The sequence below is a fragment of the Anolis sagrei genome, chromosome 4, assembly GCF_037176765.1.
Source record: "Anolis sagrei isolate rAnoSag1 chromosome 4, rAnoSag1.mat, whole genome shotgun sequence".
NCBI classification, from domain to species: Eukaryota; Metazoa; Chordata; class Lepidosauria; order Squamata; family Dactyloidae; genus Anolis; species Anolis sagrei.
In genome coordinates, this window is record NC_090024.1 from 32304763 (window position 1) to 32326381 (window position 21619).

The 21619-nt window shown below is 40.6% G+C and overlaps 1 protein-coding gene across 1 annotated transcript in view; it reads right to left on the bottom strand.

Moving 5' to 3' along the window:
- Nucleotides 1-21619, bottom strand: part of LAPTM4B (lysosomal protein transmembrane 4 beta) — a 59855-nt gene that overhangs the window by 37527 nt on the left and 709 nt on the right. The gene's annotated exons all lie outside the window — the stretch shown is intronic.

The following is a 21619-nucleotide window of genomic DNA, read 5'->3' on the forward strand; positions in this document are numbered from 1 at the left end:
GATAATTTTCAACGGTAAGCAAACAGTATTTTGGTGCCGCCCCCCCCCCCAACCAATCACTGATATATATTTTCTGTTCGTCGTGGGAGTTCTGTGTGCCATATTTGGTTCAATTCCATCATTGGTGGAGTTCAGAATGCTCTTTGATTGTAAGTGAACTATACATCCCAGTAACTACAACTCGCATATGTCAAGGTCTATTTTCCCCCAAGAGCGCCTCTGGGCAAAATCAACTATACTGCAAATGCTTACTTTGCGTAATGGGTTGAGCCGCCCCTGGGTTTGACAAAGTCAATCTGGAGTCAACTGTTTCCTATTACAGACAAACAAATAAAGCTGCATACCTAATGCCCACAAACAATAAATGCAGGTGGTGGTTACTGACAGAAATGGAGCCAAGGAGGGACATTGAGTGCCAGAGTTTGAATCAACACACTTTTGGGCAATGTTATTATTTGAACAAGTATATATAACCCTGTTCAATGAGGTCTGTGCATGCCTAGTAGCCACTAGAGTAGGCAATCTGGGCACTTAACTTGCATATTTTTAATTAAACAAATTATTCTAATTTGCATTCTAATAATCCCAATTCAGCAAATTATTTTTCTTTTTTTGTCCATTATGTTTCAATCTTCCCATTATGTTTACAGGTACAACTGGTCTAAGAGCAGCAGTGTCCAATAATGTTTAAGGTGTTGGAATACAAAGGTCCAAATTCAAATGTTATCTTGGTTAGGAAATGTACTATGTAATCCTGCAAGAGACACGCATAAGGGAAGGGAGAACAAATAGTGCAAGGAATGACACAGGTTGTCAAGGTGTGAAGTGAGGTGAGGAAAAGAAGCAGGAGGGAAGAGAGTGATGTAGCATTGACTTAGGACCCTTCCACACAGCCATATAACCCAGAATATCAAGGCAGAATAATCCACAATATCTGCTTTGAACTGAGTTATTATCCGAGTCCACAGTCCCATATATTCCAACTCAAAGCAGAAAATGTTGGATTTCATTGAGCTGTGTGGAGAAGGCCTATGAAACAAGAACAATGGCTGGGGAATCAAGAGGAGACAATGAATTATCTTGGAAGAGGCCATATAGTTGGGTAGCTGGCATCCCCACCTTAAGTAATCCTTTTAGGAAGTGGCAACAAGTGGAGCTTGCAACAAAATATGCAAACTCTATATCTAAGATGCCAAACATCTATATTCTCCTGGGAGTTGCTTTGTTCTCCAGACAGCAAATTAGTATTTTGCCACAGAGCCCAAATCTCTGAGCAGGGCAGGATCTAATGCAACATTAATGTAACTGAACAGTGTTGGCACTGAAACAAGAGCGATATATTAGAATGCTGACTTGCTGATGGTCTCTTATACTAACCTCTAAAAGCATCAATTGCCTTGTAAGTGAAATTGTCTGAAGTAGTTTCCTAACCTTTCATTTAAACATGTTAGAGATACTGGGAGCTAGATTTTAAAAAATTGCCCTGGACACAAGATATGGCTCATGGAATCCTAGCTGGCCAGCTCTGCTCTAAATTAATAAAGTATTACTACCATTGCTTTTTGAGTCCACTATCAATAATTTAAATGTGAATGACTACTTCATGTAGGGCTCAAGGTACTAAGCATATCCTTAGAGGGTGGCAAGAATCCATAGAAATACCACGCTTCACAATATTGGGCATGTAGAACATGGTAGATAATGTCTATTAAGAAGTTATTAGCTCATGCTATGCACTATATGCACACTGACCCATTTTAGCTTACTGGTGCCATGTACTTCTCATGGCAGTAGTTTTACTTCTCAAGGTGCATACACATTTTGCCTCCATGCACACTGGAAGTGAATGACACCAATGTGGATATTTTCCCAAAAAACATTCATAATACAGCTCAATTTTATGTTCAGAAACAATTCACAGTGCAGCACATTTCAGAAATGCAAACAATAACACTCTTTATATTCTGTTTCGATGCAAGATGAGAGGAGGAAGATGATGACAAAGTTGCAGCTGGAATAGTATTGATTTTCTTTTACAAACAGACTTCTGTATTTTTAAAAATTGTATAGCAAAAATAAGAGAAGCTGGGCAAGTTCAAACCCAGGAATATTATTTGAAACATTTATATCTTCTCAACCCCTGATGGGGGACTCAGGACAGCTTACCAATGGAAACAATTAGATGCCAACAGAACAAACAGTCACAGTACAAAACAAATTAACATTAGATAAACAATAAAATTATAATTATACATTGAAATATTAAGCATTAAAATATTAAAAACACAACCAAGCCCAAATCCAAATCAGAGTCCAGAGTTCCTGTCCAAGGTCTATCCATTGTCAGTTCTCATAAGTCATTGCAGTTACTGCTCAGTCAGCTGCCCAAACAGATGTGTGGGTGGGTGTTTCTGTGTATGGAGAGCGATAGGTGGGAAGGATTGTGGCCTTAAGTCATATTGAATCCTCCATGTATGCAAGGGCAATCTGCTCCAAAGTTCAATTTCATGGAGAAGCAGAAGAACAAGAAGAGACACTTTGTAACATCTGAGATACAATATAATGGAAAACAGTGTACAGAAAGATAAGATTCCCCTTTTAAGGCATTGTGATTGTGTCTGATGCAACATAACGGTATCTCTGTCTAAAATAAAAGCATTTTGTGTGTGGCAAGGAATGTAGGAATACTCTAGGCTTATTTTGGTACACTACTTCTTTCTCCAGAGCCTAAAGACCAAAAGGACCTACTTACTAGAGAACAGATTAGGAATTGGATGAAGCAGATAGTCCTTGTTAGGAACATAGTAGCCAAGTCGGATGGTGGTTCTACACAGGTACTTAATGCAGCTTGGAACTGGCATGAAAAATGGTATTTCTGACCTGTATTTCATCCAGGCAGGAGTGTCCTGAGCCCCCACAGAAGTGGGACACTGGCATGGCTGGGAATGGCCCATTTCCACCTTTCCTGCACCCCTGATTTCCCCCAGGAGAAGACATAAAACCCACCTACTGCATGGTATACAATACAGCCTCTCTTTTGTGGTTTTGTACAATGTGATTGCCAAGGAACTTGGGAAGAGTGAGTACAATCTAGGCGGGCAGCCTCCATTCCCACAACCCAGGGAGAGATCCCAAGGTGCAGCCACATTAAGCAGCTTACCCAGGGTTAAACCACATCAGCCTGCATGCATTGTGTGGATGCACACAGGTGAATGCAAAACCCACACTGCATTAAATGGCAGCATAGAAGCACCCTTAGGAACAGCCCTGCAGGTTGGTCTAAGAAAATTTCTCTGATCTGAGCAGATATTTAGAACTCATAGGTATATTTCCCAACAAACAAACAGGTACTTATAAACAGAATTCATTTGAGTGACAGGATTCAATTAACAGAGATGCAAAAATCATAAACGGTATGGCTTCTTACTTAGCCTCCACTACTACCTAACAAAGGGTTTTAGTCCTAGGGTGAACTTTGTTACAATCCTTCCATGTTGTATTTCATGGTTTGTGCACATGCAAACTATCAGAGACACTAAGCTGATTTGGGGAAAGAAGTATGAGGCATCCAAGAGATTTTATTTTATTTCTGCTAGCTGGAACTTAAATTCAGCATCCCAGCTCGTGGCTTAATTATGCCGAGCAGGACTTTGCTATAATGAAATTCTATGCAGTGCTTACACAATCCCTAGGGAAAGTCCCGTCAGCAATGCATTGATGAGAAGGATCTTGGTAGCAGTGGAGCCTATCTTACCACCCACCCACTTTCCTCAATTAATTACATGAAACGAAACAGCTAGCATGACAGACGGTGCAGTTGCTCCAAGCCCGTTAATCCCTAAAGTGATAACTGACATGCTCCCATTTATCCAACAAGCTCATCTGGCTTCAAACCATCTGCAGAGCTGGTGAATGTAACTTTACAGACAAATGTAACTAGAAAATAAAGCATTTATCTTCTGTGTTTTAAGATTCTGAATAGAGTAATTCAATAGAAATGAAAAACAAAGATGCTAGAACTTCAAAAATTTATTTTGGGGGGATTTCAACTCCATGCTGACTGAAGGATTTGGGAAACTATATTTAAATATGTAACATTTATAAGCTCTGATATGTCTCAAATGCTGCACAGAAAAATCCTGTTTAAAATCTTGCCTTTTTGCCCCTTTCCTAATCCTGTTAAGGTTGGATTGTGAGCATTCTGGTGGGATGAAGGAAGTATTAGGGGTTGAAGAAAGAACTTGTAACAGAGAGTTAATTCTAATGCAAAATTTTCCATTTGTGAAATCATCCTGTGTTAAAGATTTGCTCAGATTAATGAATCCCCTTCAGTTGTGGAACACAAGATCAGGGTAGCCAATCCCTTAGAAATGATGCCTCAGTGAGATTTGCAGTGTTGGGGGATCATCGCCAAGGGGTCTAAAAGAAATAGACCCAGTTATGGAGTATAAAACTATATAGAGCTCCATGACCTGAATGGCCATGTTATCTAATAAGACCTGTTCACAAGTTGAGGACTTCTGGGGAGGCCCTTCTCTCTGTTCCACCACTTTCACAGATACATCTGGTGAGAGAACATAAGGGGGGCTTTTTGGTTGTTGCTCCCAGGTTCAGGAACTCTCTTCCTAGACATGTTAGACTGGTTGTCATCTTTGCTACCTGTTGTAACCCTGCACAACATCTCTCAGTATAAACAGTCACTCATTATGCTCATCGTCAGTCACTCCGGGGTCAAAGCCAAAGTAGATTCAAACAACAAACTATGCAGGGATAATCCACAAGGCATAGTCAATAGTCCAGTCCAAAAATCCCCATCAACACATCCAAACTATATGTAATCCAAAGTCCAAAGGCAAAGTCTACCACATGATAAAGGCACACAAAGTCATCCAAGCTATAGTAAGTCTCAAACGTTGCTCCCAGCAAAGACCAAATCCAAACTGCCACTCTTTATGCTTCATAACACAAGCGCTCTCACCTGTTGGCTCTAGTCTGTGCTAACAGGGCAGATCTATGCAGCTGAATAGCATGAGTTCTCAGTTTCAGCCTTTCTGGGATACTTAACACTGCCTCATTGCGCTCCTGATCCCGAGTTAACTCAGAACTCCCACGTGCCTGAGGCACTTGGTCCTGCACTGCAGGGATAGCTTCCTCAGTATCAGGCTGGAGCTGTGGTTGTTCCCTGTTTTCCACTGACTCAGATGCTGGGCCTGGCAGCCCTTCATCTTCGTCTGTACTGCAGACCTTGACACTACCCTTCCATAGGAAGTTGAAGCATTTTATTTCAGCAGGACTTTAAGAACTGATTTTTCACAGGGAAAGCGCTTTCCACAATGTGCCATACTATCTGCATTTGTTGTTTTTCTTTTTAACAATAATGTTTTCAACTCTTAATTCTCTTGATGGTTTAATTATATTTTAAACTTTTATATGAGCGATATAAGCTCATATATGAGCGATTTTCCCAGATTTGGGAAAAGGAAGGATATACATTATAATAAAAATAATGTTAACATATTACCAAATAAAGAAAGAAACAAAAGGAGTGCATACCAGCATCCTTCTTGCTACCCTTGCCAAGGCGGGTGAAGATTATATTTTATTTTTTTTAGATGTAGCCATCTTAACTTTTTTCAGCTGCCTTGTAACCCAGGGCTAAGATAAAAGTGAAATTGTAATAATGACTATTACTGGCATTATCACCACCATAAGCTTTCTATTCTCTGTGTCTTTACCCACTCCTATAAATCTGCAAACCAGACCCATTTCTCACTTCCAAGTGGGAGGAGGAGACTGTTACCAATCAGTAGGACCTCAAATACAGTTTTTTTGCATTCCAAGTCCATTCTACCTAATTCGCAGCAAGTTTTGATTTTCCGTATGCTTAAACTTGTAAGATGAAATGACCATGGCATAAGATTGTTACTTCCATTCATTCACTAACAATAAAGACTGTAATGCAAATAACTGTAAAACAACAATACTAGTAAGAAAAGGAAACTCTTAAGACTTGGTTAGTCCTTCTTACATTCTAAAGCCAGCTACTGGCACAAATATACAGCTTTATTACTTAACAGAAACTTTTCTGAATCACTGAAGATGATTTCAGAGACAGTTGCAGTGAACCTTTCTTGGCAGGATCAAAATGGAATATATTCAACAGTGAATTGCAAAAATAAATATTTAATCATTGTTAACATAATCATGAGTTTTTTTGAAATGCAAGCACAAAGAATGAATTATAAATCATTATCTTGCAAACTTTGCAGAGTAAAGACTGACTTTTACTCTACTTTGTAAATGGAGAACATTTAATAACAAATCCATGCATTTATGATTATCAATGTAGATTCAAATGGCCCTGCTATATAAATGGAAGCAATAACACAGAAAATATCAGGCCTGTGCCCCCAGGTGGCTGGCACGTGCTAATGCTGTATGTGCAATAAGGACCCCCCCCCCCCCCAATTAAGGCATGTCTGGGTCAGACCATGGTTATCTGAAACTGTGGAGACAAATGCATACCATTCAATAAAAGACTTCTGGTCTTGGAATACTATCAGTTGCATTGGAGAATTTAGAGCAATTATTCTCAACCTGTGAGTCCCCAGATGTTTTGGCCTTCAACTCTCAGAAATCCTAACAGCTGGTAAACTGGCTGGGATTTCTGGGAGTTGTAGGCCAAAAGACCTGGGAACCCACAGGTTGAGAACCACTGATTTAGAGAATTTTAGAGAAGGTCCTCTCTAGGAAATTTCTAAGTCTTCCAACGCAACTATATGGTAACTTCTTGAGGAAATATGCCATAGAATCACCCGGTGAGTCTAGCAAATTCCTAGAAAGACCATTCCCCCCAGGTGTGGGTCAGTGAAACTGTAGATATGGGTTTTGTGGCTCCTGAAAGTCTTACTATATCTGAAGTATGTAGTGCTAAACCTTCATAAATGAGCCCTCAACATATTATTCAGGCTTAAAAGATATGAGAAATACAAATGTTCTTACTAAATTTAACATGCTAACTGATTATTTCCAAGCTCTGACTTTGCTTTGTCTCTTACCAAAGACATCAAGAAATCCTCCCCCAGGTTTAACTGTTTCCATAAGAAATGCAAATGGGTTTTGTAGCACTTTAAAAAATAATTGAGACAAAGAAGCTTTTTAAAGAATGGTCAGTGGGAAGGAAAGGAAGGATGAAAGATATTGCCTAAAGCGAATACGTATCTAAATGAATGGTGAAGGGAATTACTGGAGTATAGTGAGATACTGTCTGGAAACCAGAAAGGATATGTGATAAACTGCCCAGGAGAGTCCTCATAAGGCTGATTCCACATAGTTTCCATACTGTTAGGGGGAGACAATTAAGGATCTCATCTCTGTAGACTATTGAAGATGGCCACTGCCTCTCTGCTCCAAGTGTCCAAATTGGCGGGAAGCACTGGACATTTCCAGCACTGATCCATGGATAACTTGGTCTGGTTTTTTGGTGACAAGTTTGGATCATTTTAAAAAACATACACAAATATACACAGTACTAATCCACACTCCTAACAAGACTAACAAGTCCCAAATGCTAATGCCACCAGCTTACCACTATACATAAATAAAAAACTGTGTATTTTGCATCTACCTGGATCAGTATCATAAGCCTTTCCTACCACTCCAACCTCTCACCCCAACACGCAAGGATCCAAGTAGCTGTGAAAGGAAAAGCTCTGCAACATGAATCCTAAGCTTGTTCTTGCATCTATATGATACCTACCTAAATAATTGAACTACTTGTTCAGCCACTGGAATCTCATATCTTCCTCTCACACTTTAAATGAACTCTGAGACAGACTCCACAGATATAGAGGGGAAAAAATAATCCTAAACAGCTATGGTTCCCTCTAGATACCCAAATCCAAGTACTGGAATCATGGACTGATAAGAGTTGGACAAGACCACATGGGCCACCCAGTCCAACTCCCTATCATGCAGGAAAAGTACAACCAGAGAGTACCCCCGAGAGATGGCCATCCAGTCCTAATGAGAGGCAGTCCCAATGAGAAGCAGTGACAGAACAGCCTGGGCAATTGTGAGAATCCTAGACACAATTTGGATCATGTTGGCCGATAAAAAGAAGTGTCTCAATAGACTAAGTGGAATCGAACACTGCAGAACATGACATTCTCCTACTCTCCCCTGCCCCACAGCTTCCTAAGCTCCACCCAAATTTGCTTCAAAATGTTCCCTAAAAAGAGTGCATCTGAAACAGGAACAGTTGGGAGTTGCCCATAAGAGAGTGGACCCACTCCAAATTAGCCCAGATTGTAAAGAGCTAACCAATGTGCTGAACCTTATCACCCAACAGGATCAACACTTTGGACAGTACCTTTAAAGTTACGGCTAAAACCAAATTCAAAAATGGACTGCCCCCTTCTTAATTCCATTGATGGAAAGAATTACACCACTAGAAGGACTTCACTGGATCTCACCTAAGCAGCAATTAATATGGATAATAGATCACCATTTATCGGGTGGAAAATTATCTAGATGTGCATGAAAAAACGTTTCTCTGTACCATTACAAGAAATGAGAAATGCAATTTCGATGCTTTCCAGGCTTCCCTAGATGTGTAATCCAGTGTTGGACTCAAATGCTCAAACCACTATGGCAGTGGTTCTCAAGCAGTGGGATCTCAGATGTTTTGGTCTCCAACTCCCAGAAATATATTGCCAGATTCCTGAGTTTGTATCATGATACTATTTTGAAAAATTGTAATAACCATAGAGTAAACACTGAGGAATTAGAAACTTGGGAGAAGGAAATGATGACTGTGGACTTCTCTTCTTTGAAGAGAGAAGGTGGGGAAGTTTAGAGAGAACCAGACAAACACAGTTCAAGGAATGTCATGAAGGGGACCTATGAGGGAGGTAGAAGCTTGTTGGCTAAAGAGTCTGACAGAAGTCAGGTAGGGAAAAGATGAAACAGAATTAGGACAGTCAGGGACACTGTGAGATCTGAATAGGATTTGGGGATTTTAGTAATTCAGGAAAGATTTTTGGGATCTTGTGTTTAATTTATTTGCTTTACAATAAATCTAATTTTATTTTCTATAACTATCTCAGTGTTTTATCTAAGAATGCATGCCTCCCATGCCATGCATCTACAATTGCTTGTTCATAGCAGGGGTCATTTTGAGGGTGAAGTCTCAGTCTCAAGGAGGAATCTCAAGGAAAAAAGGCAAGGTGAGCAGCAGGAGTCTGAGAGTTAGAATTGTGGGGACTAGGCTGGTGGGGGTTCCATCATAATCATCCATAATCATCCTGCTGTACAGCAAACATTTCATTCCATCTTTGATCAACAGAGGTGAGAAGGTCCATTGCTCAATGTACATCCACATAGAAGTAGTGGGGCATATGTGCAACGTTTCAGGTTCAACCTTTCTTAAAAGGACCAGGTACTCTGAAATTGCATGAGAGCTGCTGCTAGTCAAAGCCGTTGATACTAGATTAGGCAGGGGAATAGTATGATCTGATATGATGTAACATCCTATTCTTCCTTGATGTAGTATTATGGACTTGGCAAGGCAATCTAAAGTATGCTCCCTTATAAAATAGACAATTACCCTTTGGGAACCTGGCTTCTTGGTTTGGCATTCACCCCAGAGAAGCCTCTGTTCAACAAACACACACTTAAAATACAAATGCTTGGTGAACTAGACTTCTCTAGACATTCACTTAATGGAAAATTCTGCTCAAGGCAACTGTGTGTGAGCGCACAGCAGACGTAACTAAGAGTAAAGAAAATGGTATCTAATTTCTCTCAGAAAGGAGATAGCACTTGTTGCTGTAAAACTATTAGGACACAAGGCTAAACAGAGCAGGTACTATTACTAGTCAGGTTGCATTAGTAAATGAACGAATGGTTATACACAGAGAACAAGATTATTCTACACATAGGAGCAAGATAATGATGCTTCTTATTATTTTTCTATACATAACATACTTGTAAGTTGAATTTACATCAGGAACCCACAAGTGATTTCAAAATGGCTCACTTCCATCTGTTTTGGCATGAATTAATATTCACAGGAGATGAATTCCAGACTAAAAGGTACTCTCAGCATCAGCCACCATGACACGAGTGCATTGTTAATGTAGCCACCATCTCTCTATTTCATTTCTGACATGTTCATTCATAAATATTTGTAGAGGCTTTTTAGAAAGAGGTTTCAAGGGCAGTTATTTTTGGGCCAGAGACTTCATCTACATGCAGCTCTAGCAAAAGAAAATCTCTTCCATGTGAAATTATGGCTTTATAGCTGCAACAGAGGTGCATTAACAAAACGAAGCAATGAGAGGTAGAATCATAAAATCCTAAAATTGGAAGAGACCGCATGAGCTATCTAGTCCAACCCCCTGCCATGCAGAAAAAAGCACAAAGTACCCCCAACAGATGGCCCTTCCAGCCTAGAAGAATCCCAGTCATGCATGTGCCTGTTAATATTTTTATTTAGATTTAATAAAAAAAATACAACTGTGCAAATATGGAGCAATTTACTATTCACTGTGTAACGTAATGTATGCTTTTGGAGATACTAAACATTCTATAGGACTTTTATACTTTGCACTCAACCTGACATCCCTTCCCTGGTATTCTGGACTGCAGGTTCTATCAAACAGTCTGATGGGCATTGATGGGATCATAGAATAATAGAGCTGGAAGAACCCACATGGGCCATCTAGTCTAATCCCCTGCCATGCAGGAAAAGCACAATCAGACAGATGGCCCATCAACCTCTGTTTTAAAGACTCCAAGGAAGGAGCTTTATCTACACTCCAAGGCAGAGAGTTCCACTGCTGAACAGTGCTTAAAGTTCTTCCTAATGTTCAGGCGGAATCTCCTCTCCTGTCATTTGAACTGAAATATCAATTGGGAAAAGGCTGTACTGGTATATCATTGTTGGCTTACTACTGTTATATGCCTTCAAGTTACACCCCAAGTGATGATTTTCTGTCTGTGCCCTTCTCTGAAACGAAGAGACTGAGATTTGGCCAAGGTCATTTAGGAGATGTCCATAATCAATCAGGGATTTGAACTCTGTTCTCCAAAGTCATCATCCAATGCTCAAACCACCACATCATGCTGGTTCATTGCAGGCTTAAAGTGTGGTAGTAGTTTTGTGCCTTGAAGCCATGTTCGACTTATGGTGACCCTAGCATGGGGTTTCCTTGACAGACTATGTGACTTGACTGAAGTCACCCAGTGGCTTTCCAGGCAGAGTGGGGATCTAAACCAGGCATGGGCAAACTTTGGCCCTCCAGGTCTTTTGGACTTTGACTCCCACAATTCCTAACAGCTGGTAGGCTGTTAGGAATTGTGGGAGTTGAAGTCCAAAACACCTGGAGAGCTGGAGCGAAAGTTTGCCCATGCCTGATCTAAACCCTATTCTCCAGTGCTGGACTCCAATACTCAAACCACTACAGCAGTGGTTCTCAACCTGTGGGTCCCTAGATGTTTTGGCCTTCAACTCCCCAAAATCCTAACAGCTGGGAACTGGCTGGGATTTTTGGGAGTTGTAGGCCAAAACACCTGGAGACCCACAGGTTGAGAACAACTGCACTACACCATGCTAACCCTTTTGCTTAAGTATACTCCTAAGCATATCATTTCAAATATTCATGCAGGCTTTCCTGTAATGAAAATCTACTATTTTTTTAAAAAAAACTTCAAAGAATAGATTCATTTGCAATCTGCATTGATCCATGATCTCATTCCTGAAATGCAAAGTCCTATGACGTTTGGCTCCTAGCTTGATTTAATCTTCTATAGCAGGTGACAAAGGCACTACTTGGACTTAATTGTGACTCTCAAAAAATTGCCATTCTTGACTTCTGGGAAGTACATTTCATTAAAAGCTGGAAAGGTGTGCCAAATTGTAACATAAGCTGGGTCTATTCCAACACATAGTACCCCCTTTAAAAACTCAAATTCTTTTTTTCTCTTTTTTGAAAAAATCTTAAAATATCCAACTTGCATGAAGCATTTGAAAGTGTAACACAACTTACAAATTAAGCTAAAAATATTTCTGCATACATGACACTGGGCGTCCAATTAATCTACGGTACATTGATTCCTAATTTATTTCAAACCTTGGTTAATAAGGAAAGGAAATGAAGAATATCAATGTAGTTAATAAATAAATCTCACAGAAATCAATGTACATATAGTATTCCCAAGTAAAATCATATGGGTAAGAGAGCTTGGAATCATTGTTCAGTTTATGTGATTTTCTCTTTGGTAGATAATGAATGTGTGTGTGTGTTCTGGAAGTTACTATTCAAAAAAGTAAAATTTCAAAGCTCTAGACTTGTACTTTTATATATTTTCTAAGAGCAGCAAAAAAGGCAGAATATGTGAATACAGCAAATTAAATACACATTCATTCTTTTATTCCACAAGTGCACACCTTAGACCAGAATGAACAAATAAGCACTTGAAGAACCAATGTGCGGTTGCAACTTGTTCTCACATTCTGCTTAATAAAAATCTGAAAGTAGCAACCAGGAAATTTGGAGCTAGGGAGAGAGGTTATAGTTTGATCTTGAAGGACAAATTAGGGTAAATACGTATAATCCATGCACATTTTAGAAACAACATTGCGAAGATTTCTCAGACACCTCAGTTTGTGAGCCATTGTTTCCAAAATCATTCTTTGGTTACTTTGTCTGAGGGGGAAAACCTAGAGTCACAATTAACAAAGCAGCTTCTTTGAATACTGTTAAGCAACTTTACTTTGTTCAGCCTCCCACATTTTTACATCTATTTATAGCTTGTTGGGAGAAAAAAAAGAAAAATAAGTTAAATAAGTTCTATCATTTTCTCACCCATGTGAAGCCCTTTGTTTAAGACCATTATCATTCTTTTTCCCTTGACAAGTCTTTTTTTGATATAACCTTTCAGGAATTCCTGTTTCTGTAGGTTTGTTCTTAAGTTGAATTTGTATGTAAGTGAGAACAGGTACATTTTTAAAGTGTAACTCCAGCCACGCACACACACAAGCTTTAGATAGCATAGGGAAGTGTTAACACCCCTGCTGTGTTTGTTTTGCTGTCTGCGCCCCTGTTCAGAAGATTTTCACCTCACTTTTTGTCCTCACTGTGATCATTGCACTTTGAAAAATTTGGCTTCTTTTGGAAACAAAGATTGGTGATAAAGTTTCAGTGGAGACCTTTTCCCCCCATGATAACTCTTTCAGGAGTGAATTTCCCTTCCTGGGGTAGATTTCTCTCACTTTCTGTTGTCTCACGCCCATTCTTTATGAGGAGTCATTTGTAAATCAGATGTTTCTAACTCTGGAACTGCCTGTATATGCAATCAATACTTTTATTTGATATTTAGGTAGAACCCGAAGTTGTTAATACTGGCTGCCAGCTCTGTATGTCATGAATTTTCAACTGTCCCTTATTGCTTTTTTTGGAAACCTGGGAACACTATTGACAAGCTATAATGAGGATGGATGTCTGCTTGCACACTTGGCCAGATGCACAGTCTTAAAAGATTTATGGCAGGGATCTTCTATACACTGAGCCATGACCATTCCGGCTTACTTGGCAACTTCCGAGTTTAGGCAATTTGGAGATTAAAGGCAAGGTGCTTAAGCAATGAGTAATTTTTTTGAGAAGAATTGAAGGATACATGTCTTCCAAGAAACACTTCCAAGTCATTAGAAATATATTTCAAGAACAGATTAATGCTGATAGGTTTTAGAAGACAACAAACATTTAAGAACCCATATAGCTAAATTGAGAGCTAACTGTGTAGGTGTTTAACTAACCCCATTGCAGTGGAAGATAAATGCCAGCCTAAAATATCATGAATTAGTCTATGAGTCATATGTGCTTCTTTTGCAAGTGTAAAAATAGTTATGGATACAGGTATGTATTAAGGGGCAAAGGAGATGTTCATCATGGTGATTTTGGGATTGGAGGCTTTCAGGGAGTGAGGGGATACACAGTGAAGGTAGGGATATTCTAAGGATATGAATGAAGAGGCTTCAACAGGAAGCACTGAAAGTGGCTTAGATGAAGGGCAGATGTTAGGAGATGAGATTGTAAAATGGTAGGGAAGGAAGTTCATGGAGAATTGTTGAGGGGCTGGAAAGGTGGATCATAAGGATGGCTTATGGTCCCTATTAGTATTGGAAAGAGCTGTTGGAATAATCACTTTTATCAAAGGCTTCAGAAGCTTAGCTAACTTCTTAAGCAGAAGCGATCAACTGCAAAGGTTTGGGGGAAAACACCCCCATGCTTTATAAGTCATAGTAGACATTTCTGTACTCTGTAAGTGAATATAGTATCACTAGTGGCCTCATTGGATCATTATCAAGAGAGAAAAGCAGGGTATAAATAAATATAATCACCATAACAATAATTTGGGTGGGGTTTTTGTGATTGGCAGGCTCTGGAAATGAGGGAAGTGAACTCTCTCACTTGCAGCCAATTTTGGGTGCTTAGGACTAGCTTTAAGGCAAAAAGGTGTCTGAAAATCTGTATCAGTATATACAAGGTGGAAGGAGTCTGTGGTCTCAAGCCACATGCAGGTCATTAGCCATATTTTAATAATATCTGTTCCTTTTTGAATGGAAGAAGATGAGTTGGGAAAATAAGCGGTAAACTTTAGGATCTCAAAAATCCAGAAGAAACAGCATGGTGTACTGGGTTGAGTATTGGGCTGTGATTCTCAAGTGGAATAAAATACCCAAGAACAAAAGCTAGAGCTGTAAAATGATTTTTTTCACAAAGTATGAGGTGATTGTGTTGCAGCATATTGCCACATAAGTAAGAATTCCATGGCACCTTAAACTCATTTATTTGGCATAAGCTTTCACAGACTTCAGTCCACTTCATTAGATGCATTTGATAAAGGAAACAGGAATTGTATTGTTGGAGATTTTCATGGCCTGAATCATTGGGTTGCTGTAAGCTTTTTGGGCTGTATGGCCATGTTCCAGAAGCATTCTCTCCTGACATTTTGCCAGCATCTATGGCAGGCATCCTCAGAGTCTGTGAGATCTGTTGGAAACTAGCAAAATGGGGTTTATATATCTGTGGAATGTCAATGGTGGGAGAAACAACTCTTGTTAGTTGTGAATGTTTACAACCTCTAAGGATGCCTGCCATAGATGCAGGCAAAACGTCAGGAGATAATGCTTCTGGAACATGGCCATACAGCCCAAAAAACTTAAAGCAACCTAGTAACCTATCTTGTTCATAACTTCGGGACTGCCTGTATGTCTCTGAATAATTAACATACTATCCACAGTAATAAATTACATGATATACACATTTCTGTCTTTGAGAAGGGTCCACATTCCATTATATAAGATTTTTGTTCTCACTACATAAAACAGAAAGCTTTCTAACCCTCAGAGGACATGGCTTTTGATATCATGGATCAGACCAAACGCGATCGTAATGGCAACCTAACCTATTTATATGGGGCAGTCCTATAAGGAACAAGCTTTCCATTCCTCAGACAATAAGGATACTCTATTGACAAACTCAATTTGTCAATAAAGGTATATTTCCTAACACATGACTTTTTTCTATTGCATGAAAGAGACATGATAAAATTGATAAAACTCAGAGTTTTTCCTTTCAGTTTTTTTTGTTTGAATTCATTGATAGTCAAATAGCATACTAACTGGATTCTACATATACAGTATTTCATACCATTCATACCACAGGTCTGCATGCTATACTCCAAATAATGGCCCATCTTTAAAGAAAAATACCCATGGGCTTACAAATTGTAGCAGCCAAAGGGAATTACCACATCTTCTTATAGAGAATTATGTGGCTAATAATACATCTCTTTAGAGAGTTACCTCTCTGGAAATAACTACTCTTTTGAAAAGCAACATTAGCTGCTGAAGGAAGCATAATGAAAATAAGTCCATGGGCCAAGATCTGAAAGGGAGCATCAGCAGGAAGAGAAGACAGCTAACTGAATTACTATAGAGGCAGAAAGAAAGAAAGAAAGAAAGAAAGAAAGAAAGAAAGAAAGAAAGAGGAAGGAAGGGGCTGAATGCTATTCACAGACTATGAATTCTGTGTGAAAAGGTGGTGGGATTTTGTTGGATAGCCCTTGTGACATCACTGGATATACCCCCCACCTTAAGAGATCTATATAGCTTTGAGACCTTTTGCTGCATTTTATTGCAAAATGACATATATGGATCACTCCAGAATAGAAACATTTATCATTAATAGCAGCAAAGCGAACTAAAGGCATTATGTTGCCTAAGAGAGAACAGCAAATATCACACACACACACAGAACACACCCCATAACCAGTCAATGTATTCTTGCACTTGAGGAAACAAGCTGCAACCAAAATAAATAGTAAAACATATAAAGTAACATGTGGGCGGTGAGCATTTCATTACATTCAAGATCAGCACAATGCAGGCAAAAATCTACACCATCTTGAACACATCCAATTAACTTTCAGAAGCTAAGCCTCATCAATACTTAGCTAAGGAATACAAAGGAAGGCAAAAAATGCCTGAAATTTTGGGAGAACAATAACTGGCCTTGCCAGTAACATTCCCCGAGGAGGCAACATTTGTCCTTGCAAATGTTAAAATCATGATTTAGGCTCTCTTCAATAGGCAGCAAGGTCATCCGTTCTCCATGCGCCACAAAAATAAGTCCTGGATCTTTAATGGGTTTACAACAGAGCTTTTTTTGTTTTTTTGGATTATAGTTCCTAGAATCGCCCATCCAGTAGGGCAGTTCCCAAGCTCTGATTAAAAGTTATGTGGTTTGACAAATGCAGCTTTCCTCTACCATCCCTCATGTACATTTCCATAATGATTCCTGGCCCATAAACCTTTCCTTGTATCTACAAATGTTTATAGACACAGAAGCTGAGGATTGCATCTCATTAGTGCACCCTGACCACTCCCCCTTCCCTTGCATCTGCTCGCAAGCGTATTTCTGCTGCTGCATCAATTTTTAAGAGATTTACAACACTAGGATGAAAAAGCACAGAATATAAGGAACATGGGGTAATTAGCCAGCTTTGAAATCTAACAGATAGGCTGATAGCCAGATGTTGTGCTCTCTGAGGAGCAACAACCTGCTACCCGTAGTTTCAGATGCAGAACATGGTAGTCAAAACCAGTCAAGCTATCTGGGGGCACAAGATGGAAAGTCCTAGTAACAGAAAATCCCCACTTCTTTGGGGTGAAAAGGGGAGGGGAGACAACAATAAAGAAAATAGTTAACATCCCGAATCAAGAGGCCAAGACAGCTGATGCAGAAGCATGGATGACATGTACTATCATGTGCAACATCTCAGATTTTTTGAGGAGTAACCACTCCAGGGAGATTTGGGACCAGTCCAATAGGTGCTCACCACTCTGTGCTCTGAGCTGTGTACACCAACACTCATGGAATCACTGGTGGCTTCTACATCAGCAGAGAAATGAATCTGCTCCCTATTTTAGTCTGAACTTTAAAAGAGTTTTCCAATCTGATTTGGGGGATAGCATTACAGCATTATGGATAGTCTCTTTAAAATTCAGGCCAGCATCTGAAACAGATTCCTCACCTCAATGAATTGAAAACTACCAGAAGAAGGATGAACTATACTAGTTGTGGACAGGAGGATGTATGGCTTGCCAGCCTAACATGAATGCTGCATCCCTATACATCTGATAAACAAAGTAAATGACAATGCAGTGGGTGGATGGGTCGCTTTTCTGACTAATCTGGGAATTCTCTCTCTCTCTCTTCCTTCATTCCGTGAGCAATACAGCAGAAGAGGGTGAATGATATTTGAAAACAAGAGCCAATTTGGGTGCTCCTCTTGCTCCCCAACTTGCTCTCCTCTCTCTCAGATGCTAGTACAATCTAGGCTTACAGTGGGAAAGCACAGCTGAGCAAACAGAATCGGATGTAGACTCATTGGGTCCAGCCCCTGCTCACTGCAAGACCTGAAGCTGTATAAGCAGTGATTCCAAAATTTTAATCTTCCATGTGTTTTGGCCTTCAGCTCCCAGAAACGCCAGCCACTGGGAATACTGGGAGATGAAATACAAAACACCAGGAGGACCAATGTTTTGGAACCACTGCGATAAAGCATCCCCAGCTACCTCTTTTTTGAAGACACTCGGGGAGAGAGACACCATCACCTCTCTAGGTATTTGGTTCCATTCTGAATTGCTTTTATTTCTAATATTCAGTTTAAATAACCCTCCTCCCTATAGCAGCCCTTGAGTATTTAAACACTCAATGCAATCCTTTTGATTCCACTGGGGACATGCTCTGGTATCCAGTTCTGGGCTGCACAATTTAAGAAGGGTATGGCCAGTCATAGAATATAATCCTAGAGTTGGAAGAGACCTTGTGGGCCATCCAGTCCAAACCCCTGCCAAGAAGCAGGAAAATTGCATCAAAGCACCCCCAACAGATGGCCATTCAGCCTCTATTTAAAAGTCTCCAAAGAAGGAGCTTCCACCACACTCCGGGGCAGAGAATTCCACTGCTGAACAGCTCTCACAGAGAGGAGGTTCTTCCTAATTGTTTTAGGTGAAATCTCCTTTCCTGTCGTTTGAAGCAATTGCTCCACGTCCTAGTCTCCAGGGCAACAGAACACAAGTCTGCTGCCTCCTCCCTATGACTTCCCCTCACATATTTATACATGGCTATCATGGAAAGCCCGACTGTGTCCTGGGGAAGGCTTGCCAAAACGCTGGGCTGTTGTGAGTTTTTTGGGCTGTATGGCCATGTTCCAGAAGCATTTTCTTCTGCATCTATGGCAGACATCCTCAGAGGTTGTGAGGTCTGTTGGAATCTAAGATATTGGGGTTTATATATCTGTGGAATGTCCATGATGGGAGAAAGAATTCTGTTTGAGGTAGGTGTGAATGTTGCAACTGATCACCTTGATTAGCATTTAATGACTATGCAGTTCCAAAGTCTGGCTGCTTCCTGTCCGGGGGCATCCTTTATTGGGAGGTGAATAGCTGGCCCTGATTTTTTCTTGTCTGAAATTCCCCTAATTTTCTGTATTGTTCTTTATTTAATGTTTTGATTTTAGAGATTTTTAATACTGGTAGCCAGATTTTGTTCATTTTCATGGTTACCTCCTTTCTGTTGAAATTGTCCACATGCTTGTGCATTTCAATGTCTCCTCTGTGTAGTCTGAAATGGTATGGTGGTTGTTAGACTGGTACAGCATTTCTGTGTTCTCAAATCATACGCTGTGTCCAAGTTGGTTCATCAGGTGCTCTGCTGTGGCTGACTTCTCTGGTTGTATTAGTCTGCAGAGCCTTTCATGTTCCTTGATTCTCCCACCCTGGACTTTCCACGGGTATATAAACCCTATTTTCCTAGTTTCCAACAGACCTCACAACCTCTGAGGATGCCTGCCATGGATGCAGATGAAACGTCAGGTGAGAATGCTTCCGGAATGTGGCCATTCAGCCCAAAAAACTCACAGCAAACCCTGTGATTGCGGCCATGAAAGCTTTCAACAATACATTCTTACCAAAATGGTCAAATGTCTGGAAGTCAAGCCCTATGAGGAGTTATTGTTGAAGGCTTTCATGGCCAGAAGCACTGGGTTGTTGTATGTTTTTCGGGCTATCTGGCCATGTTCTAAAACATGCTTCTAGAACAGTGTTTCTCAACCTTCCTAATGCCGCGACCCCTTAATACAGTTACTCATATTGTGGTGACCCCCAACCATAAAATTATTTTTGTTGCTACTTCATAAGTGTAATTTTACTCCTGTTATGAATTATAATGTAAATAACTGATAAACAGGATGTATTTTTATTCACTGAACCAAATCTGGCAAAAAAATCTGATACACCCACATTTGAACGCTGGTGGGATGGTGGAGGAGTTTATTTTGTCACTTGAGAGTTGTATTTGCTGGGATTTATAATTGACTTACAACCAAAGAGCACACTAAACTCCACCGACGATGGAATTTAACCAAACTTGGCACACAGAACTCCCATGGCCAACAGAAAATACCAGAAGGGTTTAGTGGCACAGAGAGCACTGTGGACTCAAACAATGATGGATCTGGACCAAACTTGGCACAGATACTCAACATGCCGAAATGTGAACAGTAGTGGAGTTTGGGGAAAACAGACATTGACATTTGGGAGTTGTAGTTGCTGGGATTTATAGTCCACCTACAATCAAAGAGCATCCTGAACCCCACCAAAGATAGAATTGGGAACACAGAACCCCCAAGACCAACAGAAAATGCTATTTTCTGATGGTTTTCGGTGACCCCTCTGACACCCACTCGCGACCCCCAGGTTGAGAAACTCTGTTCTAGAACATAGCCCGAAAAACATACAACAACCCTATGAGGAGTTGTTTAGGAAGCTGGGTATGTTTAGCTTGGAAACGAAAGAAGGCTGAGAGGGGACAGGATAGCCATGTGTAAATATTTGAAAGGATGTCATAGTGACCCTTTTGACACTCCCTCAGGGGTCCTGACCCCCAGGTTGAGAAAACCGTTCTAGAACATGGCCATATGTTCTAGAACACTGTTCTAGAACATTTGCCACCACAACAATGTGATGTGGCGGCAAAAAAAGCCAATGGGATTTTGGCCTGCATCAATAGGAGCATAGTGTCCAGATCCAGGGAAGTAATGCTACCCCTCTATTCCGCTTTGGTTAGACCACACCTGGAATATTGTGTCCAATTCTGGGCACCACAATTCAAGAGAGATATTGACAAGCTGGAATGTGTCCAGAGGAGGGTGACTAAAATGATCAAGGGTCTGGAGAACAAGCCCTATGAGGAGCAGCTTAAGGAGCTGGGCATGTTTGGCCTGAAGAAGAGAAGGCTGAGAGGAGATATGATAGCCATGTATAAATATGTGAGAGGAAGCCACAGGGAGGAGGGACCAAGCTTGTTTTCTGCTTCCTTGGAGACCAGGACGCGGAACAATGGCTTCAAACTGCAAGAGAGGAGATTCCATCTGAACACAAGGAAGAACTTCCTGACTGTGAGAGCTGTTCAGCAGTGGAACTCTCTGCCCCGGAGTGTGGTGGAGGCTCCTTCTTTGGAAGCTTTTAAACAGAAGCTGGATGGCCATCTGTCAGGGGTGATTTGAATGCAATATTCCTGCTTCTTGGCAGGGGGTTGGACTGGATGGCCCATGAGGTCTCTTCCAACTCTATGATTCATATAGCCCGAAAAACATACAACAACCTTATGAGGAGTTGCTTAGCTTGGAAACGAAAGAAGACCGAGAGAGGACAGGTTAGCCATGTGTAAATAAATATTTGAGAGGATGTCACATCGAGGAATGGACAAGCTTGCTTTGGAGACTGGGACACAATGGAGCAATGGATTCAAACAGCACCTCAACATTTGGAGGAACTTCCACTGTGCAATAGTGCATGGGGAAGCTTGGGCCTTGCAGGTGTTTTGGACTCCAACTCCCACCATTCCTCACAGCCTCAGGCCCATTCCTTTTCCCCCTCAGCCGCTTAAGCGGCTGAGGGGGAAAAGGAAAGGGCCTGAGGCTGTGAGGAATGGTGGGAGTTGGAGTCCAAAACACCTGCAGGGCCCAACTTTCCCCATGTCTGCAA